At 43.7% G+C, this 25,166-nt stretch overlaps 1 protein-coding gene across 8 annotated transcripts in view; it reads left to right on the forward strand.

The window, feature by feature from the left end:
- The first annotated feature begins 277 nt into the window (after nt 1-277).
- The window catches only part of NCOA1 (nuclear receptor coactivator 1), a 179,517-nt gene continuing 154,628 nt past the window's right edge, over nt 278-25,166 (forward strand). For 7 of the 8 annotated variants that reach the window (XM_040597984.1, XM_040597988.1, XM_040597989.1 and 4 more), the window contains exon 1: nt 278-572. The gene's annotated coding sequence lies outside the window, so the exon portion shown is untranslated. Of the gene's footprint in view, nt 573-734; nt 1,355-25,166 lie in introns of those variants that run through there. The other variant, XM_040597983.1, reaches the window with a different exon arrangement.

A 25,166-nucleotide genomic window follows, 5' to 3' on the forward strand; every position in this document is an offset into this window, starting at 1 on the left:
GGCCGCCCCTTCTGCCTCCAAGATGGCGCCCGCCGGCCCCTGCCCGCGGGCCGGCGGCGGAGGGGCCGCGGCGGAGGGGCCACGGCCTCCCCTGCGCCTCTGCCCCGCGCTGCCGCCGCTCGGGCCGGGCCGCGGCGAGAGGCCGCCGGTGGGGGGGGGGGTGGGGGAGGGAAGATGGCGGCCGGCGGCGGCTGAGGGAGGAGGAGGGACCCGGGCCGGGCCGCGGCGGCCTCCTCCGACACCGCCCCCCTCGTCCTCCGTGCCCAGCTCCGCCCCGTCCCGCCGGGAGGGAGAGCGGCGAGCGAGCCGGAGCCCCGCAGCCGCGCCGCGCCGCCCAGGCAAGGGGCCCCGGGTGCCCGGGAGCCGCGCAGCGGGAACCGGGGCCCCCAGCAGCGCCCGCCGCCGCCACCGCTCCGGTCACCAGGATCGCGGCGGGGGCTGCTGCGAGCCGGCAGCCCCCCCGGGGCCGCCCCCGCCGCCTGGCCGGGGGAGTCGCTGTCGCGTTGCCCGTTGAGCTGCGCGGCCTCAGCCCCGGCGGGGGGAGGCGGCTGTCACCCAGGCAGCGGCGGCAGGTGAGTGGCGCCCGGCCGCGCCGCAGCTGGCGGCGGGGCGGGCGAGCGAGCGGGCGCGGGGGGGAGGCCGGCCGGGGGCGCCCCGCTCCCCGCCGCGCAGGGCGGGGGTGTGTCTGGCGGGGCCGGCACGCCGCCCCCGGCCCCCGCCGCCCGCCGCAGCCCCCCGGCCTGCGGGGAGGCGCAGCTGTCACGGCGGGGGCGGAGGGGGGACGGGGGCCGGGCCGGCCCCCCGCCCCGGGCTGCCATGGCGGCGGGCGGAGCGCGGAGGGGCGCCGCGGCCTCCCCCTCGCCCCTCGCCCGCCCTCCTTCCCTCACGGGGGGCTGAGGAGGGCCGCCCCGGGAGACCCTGCGCGGCGGAGCCCCTCCCGCCTCGGGGCGGCTGAATCCCAGCCCGCCCCCCCTCGGTACCCCCCCCACCCCTTCTTCTTATTAACCTAAAGTTGATTAAAAAAGTGAGAGAGCAGTTTCCCTCCTCGCCCCCCGCCCCAGCCCCTTCCCGGCTGGAAGATGGCTGAGGGGAGGCAGCGGCGCCGCGGCCGGGCCTGCGGGGGCCCGCACACCCCCCGGGCCGGGAGGACGCTTCGTTCGGTGGCGTTTTAGGTGACAGCTCTTTGTCTGCCGGTGGCATCGCGCCTGTGTGTGCGTGTGTCCCCCGCCCCGCCGTGGGCGCCGGTGTGCCCCCCGAAGCAGCCCCCCCAAGCCCGGCGGGGCGGTCCCGGCTGTCAGCGCAGGCGGTGAAGTTCAGCGCCGAGGCAACGGCGGGAGCCGGTGGCCGCCGTGAGGTACCGGGGCTGGGGGGCTGCGGGGGCAGCGGGCCCCCCGGGGGTGCCTGGGCTTCCAGGCTGGGGGGGGGTGGGGTGCGGGCTCTGCGGGGGGCTGGTGTCCAGGCTGGCCGCTCCTAGCCGCGGGCTTGTCCTGAATTTGCTTGTTTCTCTCTGGGAGACATGGAGCAGCAGCAGGCTGCCAGTGATCCCGAGTACCTGGTGCCGATGCGAGCGGTAGCCCCGGTTTGTGCAGCTGGGGGGGGCTCCCGCCGCTGGAACATGACATTTCCTGGGAGAAAAATCTCTTGCAAAAAGGCTGTTTCCTTCCGATGTGGGTTGCTAGACGCTAGACACGCTCAAGCCCTCCAGTTTCCTAGGTGCGTTTTGACCTTTCGGTGGCTGAGAACTGGGTCGCGCGTTGGGTGATGATCTCCTGATTATTATTATTATTATTTTTTGCACCCAAAAGACTCTGTTTGCAAAGGTGAAAAGGTGTGGAGCGCCGTCTGGGGCTGCTGCCGGCTTCCACTGGAAGCTCGATCAGCGTACGGTAGCTATCAATTTTACTACCCCAGTATGGCATAGCAAAAAAAAAAAAAAAAAAAAAAAAAAAAAAAAAAAAAAAAAAGAGTGACACAGCAAAGTATATTAAAACTGGAAATTTGGACTTGTGTGGGTGGTGCTTGTGTGTTCTTCACCCTGTCTCGTGGCTTGTAGTCTTCGTGTTGCAGGTTTAGACTGAGGGGAAAAAAAGAAAAAGACCGGGTTTATGTGGGCTGGCAGGATATACATATATATGTGTGTGTGCATAAAATTTGCATGTGTGTGTATATAGATATATATATGAAAATATATATATAAGGAATAATATTCCTGGTGAGTTCAAGTAGCAAGAGATGGTAAATCTATATGAACAAAAAAGATGCTTCGTTTACTTTTCTTGAAATGCGCTGTCCCGCTGCAGTTTAGAGGTTGCGATCTTCTGCCTGCAGAATCTTTCAGCAAAGATGTGTGGGTTCTGAACTCTTTATGCTGTGTCCATCAGCTTTCTAATACAAGAGAAAGTAAAAAATGCACCTCAAACACGGAAATTCACGTGATATGTGTGCATCTGTAGCTGTATACCTAGGCCTCTGGCAGAGCAGCAGGGAGAGAAACCGGGAGAAGATGGATGCAAAGCCACAGATTTGCAGAGAGGCTTGGGAAGCGGTGTAGTATCCGCAGCTTTGCAGAGCTGTTTTGTGAAAATGATTAAAGTTCAAGTTGCCACTTAAGGGGACAAACAGCTCTTGATGGTAGATAATAAACAGTAGTAACTTTGGCAATACTGCACCTGGCTCAAAGCCGATGGGCATGATGAAATGTTAAATCTCAACTTATTTGCTCAAGATGGGTATCTGTTGTTTGAAACATGTTGCCAAACAATATGGCAGCGCAAATCCTTGCTTCCAAAACAAATAGGTTTCCTGAGAGGAGAGCGGGGGGTTTGGCTCTTCAGAAGGCAGGCCTTGCCTTCTTATTCACTGCGGGCTGACTTTGATTTTTAGCGTGCATGTTTTCCCGGAGCCTTGCCCTCTGATAATGCTACGACACATGCTCACAACTGCATGACTAATTCATACAATTAGTCATACACTTCCACTGTAGGTTTATTGGAGCAGTATCACTGTCATCCTCACGTAAAAGTCTGCGTTGGGGAACATGTGCCCTCTGTTGACTTGGGTCTCTTGGCATGGTTGTTGGGGGGGCAGTTACAAATATTTGAAGCCTTCAGGATTATTAGGCTTAATTATATAAGCGTATTTTCAAGGAACAGAGCTGCTGGAGATCAGCACCTTGTTGCCTGCTAATCTGAGGGGGGTAATTTGCATGAGACTTTGCAGGAGTTGTCAGAAATGAAGGTGTGTGTGCTACTACTAAAAATATCACGTCTCCTGCATAAATAGTTTGCCAGTTGAAAAACAGTGTATTTTGTATAAGGAAACTATTTATATGACGAGTTATTCTTGTTTTGCTTGGTTGACTGTGTTTCTTTGAAGCGTGGTTCTTATCTCCCTGATCAAAGAAGAGGAATAAAAAAAAAAGTTCTTAAAGTTAGATTCTGCCTTTAAAGACAGAGTTTTAAGCAGGAAGGGCTTGGACAAACAGGTAAATATTTTAACCAGGTATTCCTGAAAGGCCAACACGGTGTGTAATACCCTGCAGCATGTGGCCACCGCCCCTACATAGGAGCTTTAATTGCTGGCAGATAGAAAGAAGCAATTTTTATTGGCGGTTCTATGTTATTTGTATTATTGCAGCATCCAGGAACCCCAGACACAGACCGGCTTTGCAGTGGGGTAGGAGTGATGCGAAAATGAAGCAAAAGTGGACTCTGCTTCCAAAAACTTCCAGCATAAACCTAAAGAGGTAGAGAAGCGGAGTTGTGATGGGGTAGCGGCTGGATGGTGGTGGGCAGCAGGAGAGTTGATAGTTACAGCATATTAGCAGCCTAAATATGGAGATTTTTTGTTTGGTTGGTTGGTTTTTAATACCGTTACAGCGAGCCAGTGCTTTATGGTCTTTTGGGAGGTAACTGCCTGCTGTCATGTTGCTGATGCTGGGCTGAGCCCTCCGCCTGCCTCCCCGCTGTCAGGGCTGATCCAGCCCATTGGAGCCATGGTGGGCGAGGGAGGATTCGCAGGAGTAGCACTGCTGATTGGTTTGAGAACAGCCAGGAGCTTCACCCTCTTGACCTGGTGCAGCAGGATCTGGAATAGGATGTTTGCCTGTAGCTGCAATATTGAAAATTATGGCTTGCTTGTAAACAGCTTCAACACTTTGCATACCTAGCCCAGCACATGTGAGTCGAGGCAATGCAGAACAGGTTTTTACCACTACGGCAGCATCTCCATGTAAAGTTGACCAGTTGAAATGTTGTGGCTTTGCTGTGGGACAGATTTTAAAGCACTTGGAGGTCTGGTCTAGGTGTAAGGGAGGTATCGGCACCATGCTCTTTACCTGGGCTCCTGTCACTTAGGAAGGAAGAAACCGCTGAACTTGTTTGGAGGTTCTTTAAGCCCGAACTAATTTACCTGTCTGGCAATGTAGGTTAGAAACTAGGCTTCGCTTGGCTTTGGGCTAGTGCCAGTACACTCCGCAGGGAAAACGCAGGCTAAATAGCTTCTGCGCTGATAATCCTGCAATACTGTTCCTACTGTTTCCCCTGAAAAGATGGGTAGGTTCTTGTGTGGTTGACCCAGTTGACTGGGAAGCGACTCCGCGAGTCTTGGCACGAGGAGCAGCAGGACGTTTCCCTTAGATGTCCTTGGGTGAGTGGGGAAAAAGCGAGGATGGGGTTTTGTGTGCAGACCTTGCAGCGAGAATCCTCACCCGAGTGCTCGGGTGCGAGGGAGAGGGTTGCGTGGCCTAAACTACATACATTTGTTAACCAACTTAGGTAAATCTGCACATAGATATTCTGAAATCTGTTTAAACCTGCTTACTGATTTATTAAGTTCTGTAAGCTGAGGCAAGCTATCCTGGCCATCGTGTTTAAACCAGCGTATGTCTGTGCAGAGATTTGCCCTGATTTAGTGAAGTTGGTGCAAGTTGGTGAGTTACAGGAAGGTGATCAAGGAAAGGAAAACAGCACAGTGAATATATAAGTCAATAGTTTGATGGCTTGCCTTGGTTAGCGAACTCTACAGTAGCCATATTTTGCTCTAAGGATCCACAAATTGTCAGCTTCTTAAAGTTCTTAGATGTGTTTGCATTTTTCTGCAGAGGGAAAGGATCCTTAAGCATTAGATCCTGTTTTAAACAGCCAAGGGTGATCCCACAATTTCTGTTTTTAGCTATTTATGTTTATTTTGTGTTTATTTTTAATTATCTACCATGGAATATGCTATGAAACAAGATCAAAACAGTATTTCTTTGGCTTAATTCCCCCCCCCCCCCCCTTTTTTTTTAACGTGACATCTGAAATCTCAAGGGTCTCATTTTTCTGGATTTTCAGAGTGTGAAGACTTCAAAAATAAGGCACTATGCCAGGCAAGGCAAGAAGTAGGCTTGTTTCTTGTATTAATATGCTGAAATTATGAATGAGGAACTGTTTAAAACCCAAACAAATCAGTAGCTTTCCCACATATGTGGAATTCAGATCCTGATTGTGAATGGGGGGATAAGTTTAGATCATAACACTACTGTGGGATCAAATGATGTTAAATGATATCACACATATCGGAATGGTTAGGTGTTGATAAAGTTATACACCTAATGTTAGTGTTTTCTCTTGTATACAGCATATACTGTCTTTGGAAAGAATGGCCTCGGGGGGGGAGAGAGACTCCAACCACAGGCATGGTGATCCCCTGTCCAGAAGGTTTCAGATTAGTGTTTGCTGTTTCAATAATTAAAAGAAAAAAAAATAATAAAAGGAGATATTCTAATCATTCAGTAAAACTGCACTGAGAGTTTAACAATGAAAACGAAATCTTTTTCTTTTTTATTTTTCCTTTTCTGTTAACATTGTATAATTCCCGGATTGAAGAAATAGGAAAGAAAAGCCCTGAACTTCTCAGACCATTAAATCATATTCATATGTAAATTGTACAAGAAATCTTGCAGCTTACACTGCTTAACTTCTATTTCTTCTTAGGTCTTGTGAATAGGGTGCTTGCTACCTATCCTCCCTCTCTTCTCCTCTCCCCCAGAGCCTGTATTTTGCTCTTTATCTGAGGCTTTCTACCCAGTTTCACCAACATACTTCAGGGATCTGGAGTAAGTTGGGAGATGAACTTTTAATGGGAGATGAACTATTTAGTGGAAGTGCTAGTTAGCCTCTGTCTTTGAAGTTTTTGTTTGGGGTCTTTTTGTTTGTTTGTTTTTTACAGAAGTTTGGCTAACCTGAAAAGGATTTTGGTACTTGCTTGTGACCAGTTATTTTAAATCATACTGGAAAATCTGTGCACAAAAATAAACAATTAGCTAGACTTAAACCTGTTGTAGACAGTTTTACACTAGATGAGTTCTGGGTCTTCCCGCTAGTTCTGTAAACAGCTGGCATTTGTGCTACCCATTTTCTTTTTTTTCCTGAGCACAGATTTCCAAGCAGAGTTTTAGCAGGGAAGCTTGGCAGGATGAGTTCACCAGACTTTCTTCCATGCTCCAGTTGCAAATGGTGCTCAGCTGAAAGGTGAATTCCTGATGAGTATTTTTTAATGATAGGAGATGCTGCGTTAGGATTGAAGGAATGGTAACTGGCCCTTCTGGAAACATTAGTAGTGGAAACATTTATAGCAGAACCCAACAGATTATGCTGTGTTCTTATATAACTTGTAAGTTCAAATTTAATAACAAAATATTGCATGCACAGTATCGTTAAGGATATGAAACTTCAGTGTTTACAACGTGCTTATATCTCAACTTACTGTAAAGTTGAGCACAACGTCCCTATGTGTATTGAAATGTAATTAGTGTGAAGCCTAATTTGCTATTGTATGAATAGTTAGAATTTCTTGGAATGGAACTGATGTGTAAAATACCTCCGTTCGTGTCTCCAAATGTCATTTTAAGAATGTTGGTTTATGGAATAAGTGAGAGCTGCTGGTGAAGGATCAGGTAAAACACCACATTATGCGGGCCTCTGACTCACAGGCTAGGAATAAGGACTGAAATCAGCTCTGCTTTTGGCAGCATGTAGCTCTATGCTTTCTTTTAAATTAAGGTGATGAAAATCCAGTGGTTTAGAATATGCTTTGTATTTCTACTGTTTGCAAGCTTTCTTGGTACTCTTTCAACTGTATCCTATTGTCCAAGCAAATATTTTTCTCTAGAGTTTGTTTTTAAGTGCCTTTTGTGAAAAAACTTTGATGTGAATTTTCCCTCGATGTCTGAAATTGCATTCCCAGATGCATATTTTAGTGTAATCAGATTGTCTTCAGTGTGGAGTAGCCACTGATGGCACAGTGGAAGTTGTGGGATCCCAGCACCTCTGACAGCTAGATTAATAGTTATGTCCTTAACCTTTAAAACAGTTTACTCACTCTTGACAGAGTTGGCATGAAGTTCTATGTTGTTGAAGATGCAATAGTGATAATCCCTTTGAAGGTCCAAAATAAATGAGAAAAAAAAAGCTTTAATGAATTCAAAAATGCCATTGAAAATAGCATTTAGCCTGATTTTACGCTTTTGTTGTTGGAAACGGAATCAATATTGTATATACAAAGCTTGCTGTATGGAAAATATCTATCTGGTAAATACACTTAATCTATTTTTCAAGTGCAGTGAAAATGGAAAAATAAAGTACCTAAATTCTATGAATTAAGTCTGTTTCCATGTGACATAATGTGATCATTTAATATAGTTTTCTGATACTGTGGTGGATGAAATATATTTCAGTACAGCATATCAAAAAAAGTACAATTTGATATTGCCAATTAGAACCAAAACCTGGGAAGTTCCATTAAATCTAAAAGCTATTTAATTTGTAAAGCTGAACATTCAAAAGTTAGGAAAAACAGATGCAACTGTAATTATAATTTTGTAGCCGGATGATATTTTTCCATAGATTCTCTGACTTATTCATTGTATGGGTTGGACTAACAAAGTGGAACGGATTAAGGTTGCACAGATGATCATAAATCTGTTACTCTATAATTTTTAGTGCTTGATTTTTGCAACCTAATTTTCTTCTAATGTTTTTAGATGATAAGCTGCTTTCTGAAATTCGTTTTTGATATGAATGGAGCATCGCACACGTATTGGCTACTTTTTGTAATGCTCCTGCGAGACAAAGAAATATTATTCTGATTTTTGCGCTCATTTTTTCAGGTGAATAAAACTGAATCACAGCAATTGGATAATTTGCCCAAGTAACAGGGTGTTAGTGAAAGGTAAAAGGCACTTGACAGGTTATTCTCAAGTACCTGGTGCACTCGACTGCTCTGGTTGTATATGTGGATTTATTAAATTGGGTGCAACTTTCCTTGAATTTGCCAGCAAACCTCAAGAGGCTTGGCTCCAGCAGTCTCTGCGTCATTGACAAGTAGCTCTGATGACAGGCATCTGATGGCTTTTGTTCTTTAGAGCAGAGGTTCCCAAACTGTGGCATGCATACACCCCCTGTGGTATGCAGACCACTTCAAAATGAGGTATTTTGTGATGGGAAGGCAATTAAACTCCTGGTGCTGAACATGAATAAGTTATTGTGGGACCCTTGGTGTAGGTGGGTCCCTGTGGTGGCACTCGGGAGCTGTCAGCACCTGCAAAGAGCCGTAAAATTGGGGTTTGCAGGTGTGCTTGCGCTTCTGATTGAGGTTGTGGAGAAACGAGGATGGAGATGGTGGATGAGGACAGGCGGTGAGTCCCGCTTTGGGAAGCTAGGGTGAGCGCGGAAGCTGGGGGGTGAAGGTTTTGCCATGCAGCATTAGGGAGGTGGTGCAGTGACATAGGTTGCTCGAGCCAGGTCAGCGGGGCTGGGGTGTGTAGGAAGAGAATAAGCATCATTTCTGTGTCCTGGTTTGTGGAGAATGCAGTGTGCTTTTTAGGTGGGGTGGGGACAGCACCAAGGTTTTCATTTCAGGGTGCAGAAAGGTTGGTGACCCAGTCCTGCTGGGGAGAAATGTCATCCAGTAGAAGGGCAGGGAGGGACAGTCTGGTTTGGGAGGTTGAGCGTGTGCGTACACCACTAAAAAAGCAGGACCATGTCGCTGCTGATGGCCTCTGACAGAACTGTAGCCTTCGTTCCCAAACTTAGAACAGCCCTGCTTGTCACTGTGGTTGTTGACTTGCTTATAGGTGTGCGTGCGTGGTGCTACGTGCAAGGAGAGCTGGATTCCTGAATTCCTGCTCTTGCCACAGAATGTATGATTACAGAGATACCGCGGACTTCTTGAAAACAGTATTAAATAACTTCTGAAGGCTTTTTAAGGAGGTATTTTAAAAACAAGAAGCACGCTTTTACTCTCAGATTTCCTCCTGGATTCTGGAAAATACCTACATTTGGTAATTCATACATTTCATGTGCAACTGGCAAGCTGGCAATAAACTCTTTGGGGTTTGTAAAAACAGTTTAGACAAATCTAGTTAAACAAGATTTAGGTTTCATTGCAGAGGTTTAATGTGCAAGGAGAAAACTCACAGAACAGCTATTAACAATTTAAAAAAAGCAACAAACCCCCCAAAGAATACCAGCCTGGAAATGTTTTCCTCCCTCTGTGCTGCCCATTAGTTTGCTGATGGGGGAAAGTTTGATACTAAACCTACCAGAGGTTGCTGCAGTTGGATGTTTGGCAGAGTAACGCTGTCAGGGCTATTGTACCACTCCATCTACCCCGGAGTCATGTCTCGCTGCAAATTTATGCACCTTTGAGAGCTCCTGCTTGTTGAAACAAAGCCCCTCACTGTCCAGAGAGTGCTGGGGACTTTTTATAAGTGTAAGCACCATCTCTGGGGACTAGGAAAGTATTCCCGTTTCATGGATGGGCACAGGCTTGTCCAGCTTGCTGTGGGGAAATTTGGAGATCCAGTATTTGACTCTTGTATCTGCATTTACTCTTGGAACAGTTGGTCTACAGTGTTTAGATTTTGGTTTAAATTGTCTAAATCCAATATAGCAATATAATTTTTATTTGTTTACTAAGAGAGTTCTTCAGATAGGCCTCCTGAAGTGCGAGGAATAAGAAACAACTGCTACTTGAAGACAGAAGAGCTGAGTTTGTTTCAAGCTGTTTAAAAGCCTTCAGTTCAGAGATAAGTGCATCTTTTACATCCCGATCAGCAAGTTGTAGTAAGATTTAAAGCACTAAATGAGTTCTGTCCTAACCCACAGAATGATGCATGTGGCTCAGTGCAGAGCTATTGTTCACATTAGCCCTTGCTGGTAAAATAATTTAGGAAACTGATATGCCACAAACTGGATTTAATCAGCAAGTAGTTTCCACCTTCAGAAGATGACTTAAGTAGGTATAAGGCATTTCTGAATGACCACAAAGGTTTCTGCAAACGGAGGATAGTGCTTGTGTTCCTAGCAGTGAAAAAAGGCTATCTGGAACTTCAAACACGTGAACAGGCTGTAGGATTAAGTGTCCTCTGTTATGATGAGTGGAAGTTATGTCTTCCAAGTGCTGGAAATTTCTAAAAGGCTGTTCTGTTTCTCCATCAATAGAAGATGATGAAAGAGTACAAGCGTGGATGGGTCATGGTAGAGAGTACGAAGGTGGAGAGCAGAAATTTCCTGTTAAGCAGTGAAAAGGAGGTGGTCTTTGCAAAAATGCTAATAGGGTCCTTGTAGATAGATCCGCCCGTGGCAGGATGGTCATTCACTGGTGGGGTGGAGCGGAAGTACAGGATCATTTTGACTCAAAAATTGAATTTTGCTTCAGGTGGTGGCAGAGGTTCCTCTCCTAATCCAGCAGCTGCATTCAGCTGGTCCTTGAAATTCTTAAAATGTGATCTTGAAAGCAATGTGTGGTAGAGATGGAGTAAAACAGTATTGCACCAGTGGGAAGACAGTGTGATGCTTTGCAAGGGGATTAGATCGCTTGTGTAGAAAGGTCAAGCATCAGTGGCTGGAAATTTATGTTGTCAAGACTCCTTGTCTGAGCCTTGAGCTCTTTCCATCCCCCTTTTCACAGCAGATTGTCAAAATTGGAGATGGTCTTTCTCCTCTTTCGCAGTTGATTGTGTTTCCAGAAATGTGTGGGTTTGGTTGCCGTTTTTTTTTTCTCCTTTCCTTGAGTATCGAAATCAAGCTTTGTTTATTCCAGGTTCATCTCCTACTTTGCTGTATAGGGATACCACGTAGTTGGTTCAAGGACCGTGAAAATGTTAAGAACAGTTTTATCTCAGCAAGCTCTTTGAACACATCACAGGGTTTGTGTACCTGTACCTGGCCATTTTGAACCTCATCTTCATCAAAAAAGAAAAAGAAATAAAAGCCCTTATCTTTTTTTCTCTGAAGTGACCTGTGAGAGTTCTCATGTGGGAGAAAATCAGTATGCATGTACTCAGAGACATAGCTGGCTGATACACAGGCACAGATTTGCTAAAGAAGCACAGAACCTGGAAACACAGAAGCTAGTTGGATTGAAATCGCTCGATATTGCCGTCTATAGAATAATTTATGTGGGTTTCGTCAGGTTTTTGGTGGTTTTGTTTTTTTTGCTCACTGGTGGGTAGGGCTCTTGGGCCTCAGTTTTAGTACCTATTTCAGCCATTTATGCTGTGAAATGGTAAAAGAATTATCAAAACGCTATCTGTTAAGTCAGTATGGAGGGGTCTGAAAGAACTGGTGATTGCTTGCTTTTAGACTGAGGATGTGCTGCTGTGTGCTGAAGACCGTTTTATGTTTCATTGGTTTGAGATGGCCTAAAACCTGATTTTTTTGGCTTAAGTAATTTGCTTGTCGTCCTTCTTCATTTTACTGATCAAAAATTAACCACTATGTCACTTCGCTGTATCAAGGATTAATTAGCTGACTGCAGAGCACTTTGAACGTAACTGCAAAACATTACTAATGTATTTAAACCAAAGTCCTCACTTCTTAAAGGAAGAAGAGCTGAACTTGGCTCCCCCTTCTCCCCTGCTTAAGAGGTTTTGTCCTACCTGTGCTTCCTGAGAGTTATCCTCATCCTGCTGTGGGTGAAGACTGGGATGAATTACTTCTTAGGAAGACTGCATCCTTCTGAAGTTTTTTTGGTGTGCCAAATAACGATTTCCCTAAAAATCTAGTGCTTGTTAAGAGAGGAGAAGGGAGTCTATATAAAATACTGTCTTCGCACTCGCTTTGGAATCACAACTGCTCCCGCTGGGCTTCTGAGATAGACTTGAAAAGGCATCTTGGCTTGCATTATAGGTTCACCCAAATAAATGTTTAGTAAGTAATAGCAGTAATTAGTATTTATAATGAGGTAGTAACAGGCAACTTGAATTAGCCCAAGCTCCCATTGTGCCTGAAACTAAACAAACAAATAAGCTACTTAGGGAGGGACTGCCATGATTCAAGTATATTTGTCATTTCTTGCCCTACCTCTGAAATGTCTTGTAACGTGGTATTTAGTTCCCTTCTTTTAGTCATGTAAGCATAATATTTAATAATATATGTGGTCGGCATTTTGCTTACCTTGATTCCTGTGGGGTTGATACACCCAAGCTGTGTTCAAGTTCTCTATTTGACTGCCTTTAAATTCAAATAATCGTCGTTGAAAGTAGTTGCGTACTTACAAGATGTCACGTAAGAACTTACATGGACTGTAGCCTCTTTATTGCTGGCATGCTTGTGATTAAGGATTTTCAGACTAAAAGTTTATCAGCAGTTTTCATAGCCATGAATTGTTGAGATAAATATTTGGGTAACGATTTAGTGTATCTTTATGGTAAAAAAAAAATCAGAAAAGATAGCTAAACCCCTTCCTTATTTCTCAACTGTAGTATTTTTTTACCCTCTCTTTTTCAGTTCTAGCTGCACTTTACTTTGTTGGACTACGGATCTTACACAGCTACAACAGTTTACCAGAAATTTTGAGGAAATAATACTAAAATATTTAGACTTTTGTTATGAAAATCGCTTTGGGTGAGCTGTCTGTGTTCCACAACAGACCCTTAGTGAAGTCAACCATGAGCTGGGCAAATATAGCCGTCACTGTATCCACATAATTGTAAAATACAGCATTTGTATTTGTGTTTTAATGGGAATTTGTTCAGTTGCTACTAGCCGGTTCTTTAATATGTGCTGCATAAGTAGTGGGAAGTATTTAATAGCCAACTGGAGCATTATTAACTATTTTTTGTGTAAGCCTAATTTATTGAAGCTGGTGATATCTGTTAAACAACATTCACTTGCAGCCTGTCCCAGATGAGTAATTTATGTTCTTGGCATAGAGGTCTAAATATTTAAGAATGTACATAAAAGCTGTTGCCTAAATAGTGTTACTACCTTTTCAGTGCAGAAAAGCTGGAATTTTTGGCTCCACTCTGGCACTGCTTTGGTGCCTGTAAATACTGTTGCGCAACTCTATATTGTTTTTGTTGCATCAGGGCGCTTATCCTGGAGCAAAGGATGGATTTTGCTTGAGCAAAATTGGTCAGTGGCTCAATGTTTTTTTCCAACCCTCATCGTTCGTTGTGTGGTCTGACCCTTGAGTTGTTGCTCTGAATATGAAATTCTATGAATCGCTCCATTGTTTTTTCTGTAGTCCTTGCAGCTAGGGTAGTTGGGCTTCACCATCGCTAAATTAATTTGAATTTATCTTTAGTACTTCTCATGAGATATGAGAGTACTACTGTTGCTGTTCAATAGATTAAAGGCTCCAGGAGTTCAAGAGCAGCTCCAGAAATTGAGCTGTAGATGCTTTTTTGGTTGTTAGCTTGACAGGCTCTCCAGGGCCGTTAGGTATTTGGTGTGGGGGTTTCCCCCCTCTAAGAACACTCCTTCAACCAGAAAGGAAGAAAAATCCAAGTCAACTGCAGAGGCAGAAGTTTCAGCCATCAAATCTGAGAATATTTTTCTGAAAAAGCTGAATTATGGAAGAGTGATGAGGTGGTGTTAGAATGGAAATGCTTCACCCATGTAAATAGGAGTGTTGCCTAAAAATTGAGAAAAGTCAGGTTGTCTATGCAAGCGAAGACTAGGAATTAACCATTTCATACATTATTTGGGAGTAATTATCATGTATTTCCATGGTGTAAGTAGCACAGTTCACTCTTACCACAGAATTACCCTCAGATTCTTAGGGAAGAGTGGGGTTTTTTTTTCTGATTTGGCTTAACTGGACTTGCTCAGGGTCTTAGTGGATGTTTTTGGCAGAGCTGGAAACAGATCCAAGATTTTTCTGATGTGTAACCCTGTGTTTTAACCTCAAAAGGATCCTTTCTAGTCAGCACAGATACTGGACCTTTGAATCTAAAATTAAACCTGTGCAGCAAGTCGTCACAGAGTAGCAAAATGTCCTTACCTTTTTTTGTAATACTTCCCCCCAGAAAATGGATACTTATATATTGAAAAATCTCTGCTGCTTATTGAGGTGTGTATATTTCATAATGATACTATGAAAAATGCAACGTTGTAATTCTTGAGTTGTCCTCTCTGCTTTTATTGTGGCAGTACCTAAAGAAGAAACAGCTTTTCTAATATAAGCCCCCAATGTTTATTTTCCTTGACGTACTGGCATGATCTCTGGCATTGATGGAGAGCTCTAGTTTCTAATGAAACCATTAAGATGCTGTCGGTAATTAGCATCTTTTAAAAATCTGGTTTTGCATTTGAATATCGCTTTATCAACAGGTGTACTGAGAGAGGAGGCTGCTGGGTGTGCTTTGACGACTGGGGTGGAGAGGAAGGAGTTCTCCTGAAGTGCAGCTTGAGTAAAGTTGGTCAGTTGAGCAATTCTTCAAGGAGGGTGGACTGACGGGCTCACTGGTGGTAGGGCACGTGAAGTAGTCTTTAATGGTTCCACCTTGCTCGTGGCAGACACTTTATGACTTAGAAATATTAGTTGTGGGTGATCTAACTGTACCAGGGAACAAGACGGTGTTCTATTGCTCTGTCTTGTTTCAGACTGCAGACTTGTTTTTAAATCTGTGACATTTGTGAAATATTCTTTCCAATTAGGCTGTATAACCAGTCTCCTCATGTAGCTTGCAACTGCATTTCAACTTAAATTCACTAACGGTGATGATGCTGGTGCTAGGGTACAGTGAGACCTAAGCGTCAAGATTGGTAGCATGGGCTTGTTGGTTTGTTTTCTTTTCTTTTTCTTTTTTTTTCTTTCTTTAATAGAATAACTGCATCTTAATGTGGGAGTCTGTAAGTGAAGTCTCACTGCAAGGCTTTATAGTACAATAGTTGTGGCACTAGAACTTAATAGTCCCCTTATCTTTGGGACTTACTCCAAGCACTGTCCATGGGACTGTGGCATTGAGGAAATGAGCTTTGCTGGATGTGATAGCGCTGTTGTAACGCTGCTACGGCACCTTTTCCCTCCTGCCAGGCAAGTCCCGTGTCATGAGCGAAGCATCGTTTCTCTCTTGGTATTTGAAAGCAATTCCCGAAGGAATGGCTGTTACACGTATTGCAGTTACACGAGTGGGTATATTGCTACTGTATAGTTTGTTAATACTGGTGTAAATGTCTTCATAAACCCCTTGTGTAATCCTCTTAGTCAAGCAAAAAATATGTAGGGCTTTGCTTTATTGTTTATGAAGATTTTTATCCTGGGCAAGGTTGTATTTGCTTCCAACAGATGCACGTGGTATCCATCTGTTTTCTTATGTTTTGGCAATATTTGTTTAGGGTATTATACCCTATCAGGATCTCTGGAATTGACTGTAATTTCTGCTTGGAATGGTTTAAATGACGTTTCTGCTCCAAGTGTGGTGGATATCAATGTGCTGTGTAAAACCAGCGAATATTTATTTTTTTTGCAAATTGCAACTAAAAGAATGACGTAAATAATTGATTTTCTTGTATTTGATATTCTGCTGAGAACATGACCCTGATGTTTTGAGTAGGGGGAAGAGTTGCTTTGAACTCCCAGCGCAGGCTGGGGAGAGCTCGGTTGTGCTGCCGGCTGATGAGTCATGCTGGTGAGCCGAGCTGGTCGTTTCTGGCACGGAGCTCTTGAGCGTTTCATGCCTTGCCTCACACTGCCCGTTTGCTTCAAGCAAAATGGTGAATTGCACGCAGCTGAAAGCACAGAGTAATAGAAAAGCTTCCTAGTGGAATAAAAAAAAAAAGATGCCGTTGCTGGCTCCTATGTAGTTCCCCCCTTTTGATGCTGAAACCATAACTTGAATTTGTAGGGGTTTCTGCAATAAAAATTGCAGCTGTTGTGTCTGATGTACAGGTTTCTGTGAGAAATGAGGCTTCTTTTTCTCATTTAACTTGGTGTTTGGGAGAAAGTCCCTTGGGATGCCTTTCTTTGGCACAACCTGGCAACACTACTACTCTCAACTTCCTTGTGAAATGATGAGGAATCTACTTTAAAAATTGGAGTAGCAAAATCCCAGAGAATGAATGGAACTGTATTTCTTGGGAAGCCTAGAACCATCCATTTTGTTATACCTTTGTACTATAGATTGTGTTTTCAGATGGCAATAGTTTCTATTTCCCCGTGACCCAGTTTATGAATTTCCAGGATAATATCTTTTACTGATTTTGTTCTGACTCATTGTCTTTCAAGGACATTTCAAAGACAAAAACCAATGGCTGCGATAGCCTTATCCACAGAAAAAAAACTTATTGGTGAGAGTTGCTGAAGCCAAAATGTGCATTAGGCAGGATTATGGATACAATGCACTTTCACAACTGGAAACTCAAGTGGTGGGGCTGAGCCGTAACGCCCTGTGGCATGCTCCATGAAATCAGTGTGTTTTACACCTGGGGTTTCTAAAAGGCATCACATGTATCAGCCTGCCAGACTTGTGCCTCTGCAATAGCTTATTAGAAGGCAGACTTCTAATATGCCTCATCTGTCAATGGGAGGTTGGGGTGGCTGATGTGTATGGTAGCTTTTAGAGATATTTTTAAAAGCTTTTAGAGCTTTAGTTAGCAACATCATCTGGAAGGATAAAATTTTGTGTGTAGTTACATAGCATCCTTTTTACTTACAGTTTGTTAATGTCCACACTCTGCAGACTTCAGTAGAAAATGAGAAGGCAAAGGATGACTTGCTAGAAAAAAAAGGGAGGAAAAACCTGAAGATTTTCTCAAAAATAGCTCTTCACACCCTTTCTTCATAAAGGTTTCGTGAAATTAATGGAGCTTCAGAAGCAGATAAATTTAAAAATAATAACTAGTGCACTGGGATCTTATATGAAAGTACACCAGATTTCTCAATCTGCCAAGTGCATGTGCGATCCCAGGAGAATAAAAGCGCCTCGCACACTGACTTTGTCAGAGGAAAGGGGATCATGCTATGGGGTTTGCAACACCAGGAAGAGGTACCTTCCAGCTCTGTTGCTTCCATTTTATGTCAGCTAGCTTAGCATCTGAGGGTCACAGCTGACATCTCAGCCGAGCCCAGCAGCACGCAGCAAGTGACTCCCTGCCTGCTAGGCTGAAACGCTGTTTTCCTTGTTAATACCCTACTTTGACCGATAGTGGCTTCTTCCTCTGGCTTGCTTGGGAGGCTCCTTGGGCAGCCAGGTGGAGCGTGCTGCTCTGCGGCTTCGGGGTTTGGTGTGGCAGAGGGAGAGAGGGCTCCTGCTGGTGACCTACTGGAGACAATATAGTTAGCGCATCCCTTCTGTGACTCTTAATAGGGTAATTAGATCCAAATGTGTGTTGTAGTGCAGCAGAACATCACCATCCAATAAAGAGCAGCTCAGCAGAGAGCATTTGCCTGTGCCAGGTTTTGTTTTCTTCGGTAATCTGTCCAAAAGGAAAAAAAGAAAAAGTCGTTCATTTGAAGGCCATGTGTATACCTTTGCTGCTGGGGCTCTATCTATCCGTGAAGTGTGCTGCGTGTTGATACGGTTTACACCGACACATCCTTCACCCTGAGTAAAGCAAGCCCTGCTCGCAGGACCAGCCTCTTCGTTGCGGTGAGCCACGTACGCTACCTGGCGCGACGTTGTCAAAGGCCCCAGGCTGAACCACGGTATCCGTACAGCCTCTTTGTTCCAAAGATCGCGGTTTGCACGCGTGCGCAGACGTGCTCGCGTGGTGTCACCGAACATTTCATTTTGCAGATGACTAAATGGAGTCACAAGCTTTCAGCAGCACGGCCAAGGACTTGCAGCTGCCTGATTTCAGAACCGGGGCTGGATTGCAGGTGGCCTGACTCAACAGTATTTTGCTTTTACTACGCGATTGACCTTTTTCCCTAAAGGAAGGGTGGTATAATGCATAACCTGGGTAAACGCTGCAAACATTTACTAGGTGCTCAGCGTTAACCTAAATCGTTCTCATTTTCTCCCTTGCTTTTAAGAAAATTAATTCACTCGCTAAGATGACAGTCTAAATGACTGCTTTTCAGTGCATGAAGAAATGGGTTGACTCTTTTATCAAAGCGTAATTAAAATGAGTTTCAAGCTTTCTCTCTGCTTATTTTTGAACACTTAAATGTTAATTGATGAGTAGTTTATTAAACAAAAACATATAGGAGGTATATATTTACAAAGGGATGCGATAAAGACCCTAAATTTAGGCAATTTCCCTCTTCTGAAAGTAAGACAAACTTGTTACCTCAAACAGATGTTTACATGGTTTAATGTCAGCCTTGGACGGGGCTGGGGGGGGGTGCAGGGGTAAAGTAACTTATTTCAAGGCAGTGTCTTAAGTATACTGGAAAACATAACAAACAGGAAACCACAGCTCATAACATGAATTTGTGAGGAGCTGGGGGCTGTCAGAGCCTCGGTAGCTTAACCAGTTATTTCCAGAAACCAGTAAAACATAATTTTGAGAAGCTTGCTGTAGTCGCCTTCCACTACCTTTGGAAAAATGAATGATATTTATAAAGTGTTTAGTATCCTTCTTCTCCAATGATGCCAGTTGTGTCGTGTTTACTAGCTGGAGTTGGGCAGAGCAGCTTCACCTTCTCCATCCATCGCCTGCCTCTGGAGAGGAGCCGTTCTTTGTACCTGTCCTCGTGGGCTCAGGTGAAGAGACGCCCTCCAGCAGGGAAGGCAGACCTCAGCGGTGTCTTTTCCTAAGCTGTTTCAGTCCGTAGTAGAGAAATTGTTGTTGACATGGTGAATAGCTCATAGCCTGTGTAATTGCTTTAAGGACAAGTGCTGTATGCATCGTTGGAGAGAAGCCCTCGTCAGGAGAAGGCTTTGGCTTGTGCTAGTGAGGAAAAAGCGAGTGGGAAGTACTTTTGTGCAAGAAAGTGATGGCTGTTCCCTCTGTGATGACCCTCTTCACTTCATCCCGGGGAAAAGCCATGGTAATCTTCAGTGGCAGTGTCCACTTGGCAGCCTGTGGATTCTGGATGTTGGGCTAAAAGGGTTATAGCTGTAGGCAGAGCTGCCGTGCTGGTCGTGGAAACCTGCTTTACACCTTGGTGGCTGCTGGGCAGGTCTGGGCAGTTAGTGGTGCTCATCCCTGCGAGAGCTGTCCTGCAGGCTGACGTGGGCATTCAAGTATCCTAAGTCTTAGCTTGCTTTCTTAATTTCCCTGTTTTCTCTTGATTTTTGTTTTGCTTTTGACTTTCTTTGCTCATAAGATTATTAATGTTTTTCAGTCTAAGAATTTTCTGCAGGAGGTTCTGAATCCATGATGCTTTTGGTTGCTCTGCTGTAGCAAGAGCAGAGGGTGCTCCTGGCACTGTATTTTTGCACATGCTAGTTATATTATGGGGTTAGAATGAAACGTCGTATCAAAGGATCATCTGAGTGGATTTTTGGGGGTAAATTACAACTGAAACTGATTGAGGTTCTTTTCCTGCCACTGCTTTTCTTCTGTACCTTCATCACAGCTTGAGAGGTCTTGTCTTAATTTAAGCTACTTTGGAAGTTTAGGTTTGTTAAAATGTTGGCTGAAAACCAGTACGTCCAACAGGAATATACTGGGTAGCCATGCCAGCAAAGGCTGTTGCCCTTGCCATAGACCACCTTGCTGCAGAAAATCGTAACAGGAGATGTTAGGTGATTTTGTGGCTGTAGAGGAGACCAGAATTCAGGCGCCTTGGACTATAGAAATGTACAAGTCTGAAACCACAGCATGCAGATTTTGCAACTGGTGTGTCAGGAATGCTTGTTATCTATACCCTGTCTCCAGCCAGATGCAAATTCTATTTATTTAAACTGATTTAGATAAAAAGACCATTGCAGTACATCTGCAGGCTTGGTGTTCCAGTTTCCCGTAGACTTGTATCTAGATTTGGTCTTGAACATAATCTTCAGTGCAGGAGCACAATGTACTGATACCGGACTGCTCGGAAACTTTTGCAAGCAAGGTTAAACCATTTAAGAAAAACTTTTAGAAAAGTTCAGAAGTATTTTTACTTTGAAAAGGATAGCTGTCGCTTTAAGTGGATGTATATTTAGGTTAAACTCAATCTTTATTGCACATAAGTATGAAAGTGCTGTCTGTAATGTGATCCAGCAGGCCTTTGAATGCTTTGCTAAGCTTCTTGGCGCACCTCAGCTGCAGCAGAAACCTGTTAAATTAATAGTCTCGGTGGCTAATACTATTTGCAGTATATTCTCTCTGGTTTGAAATGCTCTTCGAGGATCTTTGCTCTGCTCTTCCAACTTTTCAACGTGTAGTGTCACGGTGAAGAAATTCCATGTGTCCTCATGGGCTGCCTTTGCTGCGGTCTACTTTCCTGGGCATGGGTGCAGGTTGGGTACATTTCTTTTGATCTGAGCCTGTTCTTTTTCTAAATAAAGTTTCATAGGCATTACTGAATTTTTAGAACATTTTTGTGCCCTGAGAGGTAAATTAGTAGACCACAGTGGCCTCTGTAATTAGGACCATTAGCAAGAGAAGTAAACAAGTACACAAATATTTTAACGTCGGTCCTCATTTATTCTGTGATTTGGCTGCATTCTTTTGGTATTAATAATGTAAAAAAAACTTATAAACCTTCTCGAGTGTGTGTGTGTGTGTGGTGGGCACTCAGAGTTCCTTTGACGTGCCCCTGGGCAGGCAATGTTTCAACAAAGCCTCTCGCCTTTAAAAGCCCCTGCTGAAGGGAGCACCTCGCCATCCTGGTTGTAGAAACAGTGAGTGAGCAAGAAGAAAAACGATAAAATCCATTAGAGGAATAGAAGGAGCAGTGTCTGTGGAGGGGAGGATGCTGCTTTGGTATTTCAAACCTTTCTTTCTGTGGAGGGGAAGTGAGGGACAGTGAAAAGAAAAGAGGGAGGAGGAAACCTGGATAAAGATATTAGAGAAGAGGAAGATGAGGACAGGCTGGAATGGAAGGCAGAAGGTTAAAACATAGATGTAAGTACTTACGCATGCTAATGCTAATTAAGTTATTTAATTCTTCTAGAAGAATCTCTTGCTGTTCCTTTTCAGGTGAGAAGGGAGGCTTTGGTAGAACGGTGCAAATTTTGCCCATGCTTGGATGCGTTAGGCAGCTAAATAGGACAGGTTTCTTTTGTGTTTGATTGTGTTGCTAAGTCAGCGTTGCATTAATTGCTCAGTTTAGAAAGAATATGGTAATAATACAAATGTCTGTCAGAATACCAGGGTACTTGGGGAAAGTTTCTAGGCTGCTGGAGTCCCATGCAGGTGGGAGGTAAAAGTGTCAATCTTCATGTAGTCGGCTGTCATGCAAGTCTTCTCCAGCTCTGGAAATGGGAGAAGGGACTGACACAACGTGCTGTAGCAGGCGATAACTTTGCACATTTTTGCCTCTAAAAATTTTAATCCCTGAGCAAACCACCGGTTTATTGGAAAATGGTGATTCTTGCCAGTGGTAGTGAGCTACTGTCTACTCGTGTTTAATAATGGACATTGAGTCTTTGGATTTAGCAGCTCTATGCAAATATTTATCTTCCATTTTGATTTGTTTGAGGAATGAGAACATGGGAGGATGTCGGTGACCTTGACGATTCACCTGATAAGCCAGTCATCCTCGTTGGTGTCTGGGTGGGAAGAATCTTCTTGCTTGTGTGATAGTTTGGATGTGTCTGTAGTTAATGACAAGCCTCATTCATACTTCTTCTTGGGTAGGAGGCATTATCCTCAAAGGCTGGAATTTCTGATGACCTATCTCTGATGTTGATGTAGGAATGGCATTTACCCAAGGCTTTCTCCATTTTTTGAATATTTTAGCAAGCATGTTTCCCCTGGAGGTTGTGTATGTTTTTTCTGCAGCCTGCTGTAGCCTTGCTTATAGAATTAGGGAATGTGAGAAGTCCACCTGTTTTAATTACCTTTCTGCCTTTCTGCGAGGTTTTGTTAGGACTATGTAACAAGACTAAGTAGTTGTGTAGTAAGTTACAGTGAATCAGATCCAAGTAAAAGCCTTACTTCATTCTAGGAGGATCAGAGTATATTCTATGCTGCCTTTAGCAAATTGTAGACCTCTCCAGTTTGTCTTGTTCTTGGTAGCGTCAAATCATTTGCTCATTTTCTAGTAGTTTCAACCCTTGTTCATATACTTGATTTTTTTAAGGCCTTACTAGTGTTTGAAAATATACTTTAATATAGTTGCAGCACAGCAACTGCTTTGAGAATTCTGACAACCTTCCTTTTCCTGCTTTCAGGCTTGTTTTGTACTATTTTATGTAATCTTTTATTTGAGTGTTTCAGTTAATAGTGGTGGTAAAAGTCCTCTTGGATAAACCGCATCTGTTTTAAGCAAAATAACCTGTGTTGAGGAAGAAATATGGAACTTGAGGAGTGGTAGAAAGAATGCAATTCTGACAGCATTGTTTTTCATTTTGTAATAGTTTCTTCTGACTTCACTAGAGACTACAGCAGTGATGTCAGCCAGGATACAGTTTATGTTCTGTCTGTCACCCGAGTGATAGATTGCACTGAGTCTTGCCAGAATCATAAATTGCCTGGGAGATTGTAGTAAGTTGTTGGTGGAATTCTGCAGAGTAGGAGCCAAGACTTGAGAACTTCAGGAGAAGCCTCTTGAAGAGCAATCTAAGGATGAAAATTTTCCTGTCTCCTTTAAAAGTTATGTAAAGTCCCGTCCTTGGACATCAGAAGGATGAAACTACTTATTCACACTGTAATAATTAATTCATCATCAGCGCTTCCAGTTGTCATGCTTTCAAAATGTTGTCTCAACAGGTTGCATAATAAGATGATTTTGACCATTGTAACTATAATAAAGCCATAAAACTATTTAGAAAAAGCTCTAGAAGGGAGATCACAAAAAGGCGAAGCAGATGTGATGCCAGCAGCGAATGGGATTTACTTTGATTTATTTATTTTTAATTGGTGTAAAAAAGTGTAAAGACACTGCAAAACAAATGTTTGATTTATACAGAGGGAGCTATGCTGCATCTGAGAATAGCTCAGAGCCCAGAACATGCCCTCACTATCGATGGCATCTTTTTTGGATTTAGTTAACAAGGTGTTACAGCCAGGAGTATTTTTTTCAGCATAAGGTATTTCATAACTGTCAGATCTGTAAGAGCCAACGTAAGCAAGTAGTAAATTACAATGTGGAGCAGACAACACAAATTGCCCATGAAGAGGTGGATCAGCACGAAGAGGACTGTAAGTGGTCGAACTTTGTGGGGAATGAGAGCATCAGCATGGTAAAGAGATGAGATTTGAGCTATGCAGAGGTAGGAGTACAGGAGATGATCTCAGATGGTAAAAATATACCCATTGGATTTAGTGAAATGATGACTGTTTGTGCTGATGGAGGGTGTATCCTGAGGAACTGCTCCAGGTAGAAATGTGCACGGAGGAAACTTGTAGCTCACTGGGGAATGCTGAAAGAGGTAGAAGAGACCTGATAAATAAAAGGTGCAGGGAAATGCTTATGGGTCAGGAAGGAGCTGAACTTAGTAGACACTGTTAATGATTCTATTCTATATGGCGAGCAGATAATTTAAAAGCTGAGGATGATGAAGACCTTTCATCATGATAAGATTGACAGACAGTCCGTCCCTTAGCCTGTGTGTTTGGAAGCTTGAGATTTCCACTCTCCAAAGAGGAGATGCAACAGCAAGGGTTTTCCAGGTTTTTATTGGATCTTAGGATCTGTTTTGGTAGGAGGTGCCATGAATTTTCCTTGCAAGCAAGAGAACTTAAGAAATGCATTTGTCAAAACTTGTGCTTTAAAGCCAAGTAAATCCTGTTGTCTCAAGTAGTGTTTTTAAAAAAGCAAGCCTGGCATTAAACCATAGGAGGTGTGAGCTGTAAAGAAAGTAATGCAGCGGGAAAACAAGACAAGGAAAACTAAGAATGTTAAAAGCAATTATCAGGTTTTGGGTAGTAAGGAATTTAAAAATAATTTTGGACGGTTTGGGCTATTTGTCTGCAAGATTTTGTGGATTTGAAAGAAAACAATCAAAGAAACAAATCAGCTTGCATGGAGTAACCTTCAAAAGTCTTTAATTCTAAATGTGCAGCATAGAAAGTTAAGTGTTTCCAAAGAAAGGATTTCATTAATATGGTAGCGGGGGCTTTGTTGCCTCATTCAGCAAAGCACTTGAGAATGGACTATGGGACCCATCTGCTTTTGGGGTGTGCAAGACGAATTTGTAGAAATTTCCTCCTCTGACATACATCTGCTTCCTGTGAATTATATTTTTCTGCTGTATAAAGGGTCTATTAAAAAAAAAAAAGCTGTGAAGAAGAGGAAATGCCAAATCAAAGAAATAATTCAAAAAAAGCTGCAGCTTTAGTGTCCATAACTGAGCAACCATCATGAAGTCCTGTTGATCCCTTTCATTAGCTTAACACCTCTGACTTGAAGCATGCAAAAAACCCTCTTCTTTTTTTGCTGCAAAAAAAATTTAGAACCATCCTATCTCCAGCCAATATATGTGTCCCAAAAAGGAAATTGGGATTTAATTTTGCACAGTCGACTTCCTGCAATGTGGCTGAACTTCTGCAGCTCTAGCCCGCTGCGTAACCCAGATCTTTTCAGCTTGTTTGTGCTGACCAGACAAAAGACAGCTCGGTTGCCTTCTTGCTTCCAGAATAGAGATGAGATGCACTGAAAAATTAGCGGCTAGCCAAGATTTTGAAAAAAATGACGACTAGGAAGCCAGTAAAGGGAATAAATTCAGATGTTATAAATTCTTTTAATTACTACTACATTGAAATCTCTCTGTAACATTTACTTTGACTGATTCAGCACTCCCTAAAAACTGATCTGGCTTTCAGCTAAAGGCTAAAAACTGTCTGCTGTGTTCAGACCTGAAGGATTCTGGAGTAGGAAAAAATCTCTAGAAAGTGAAATGGCTGTTTGGTGGT

Source organism: Falco naumanni, chromosome 6 (genome assembly GCF_017639655.2).
Source record: "Falco naumanni isolate bFalNau1 chromosome 6, bFalNau1.pat, whole genome shotgun sequence".
Taxonomy (NCBI): domain Eukaryota; kingdom Metazoa; phylum Chordata; class Aves; order Falconiformes; family Falconidae; genus Falco; species Falco naumanni.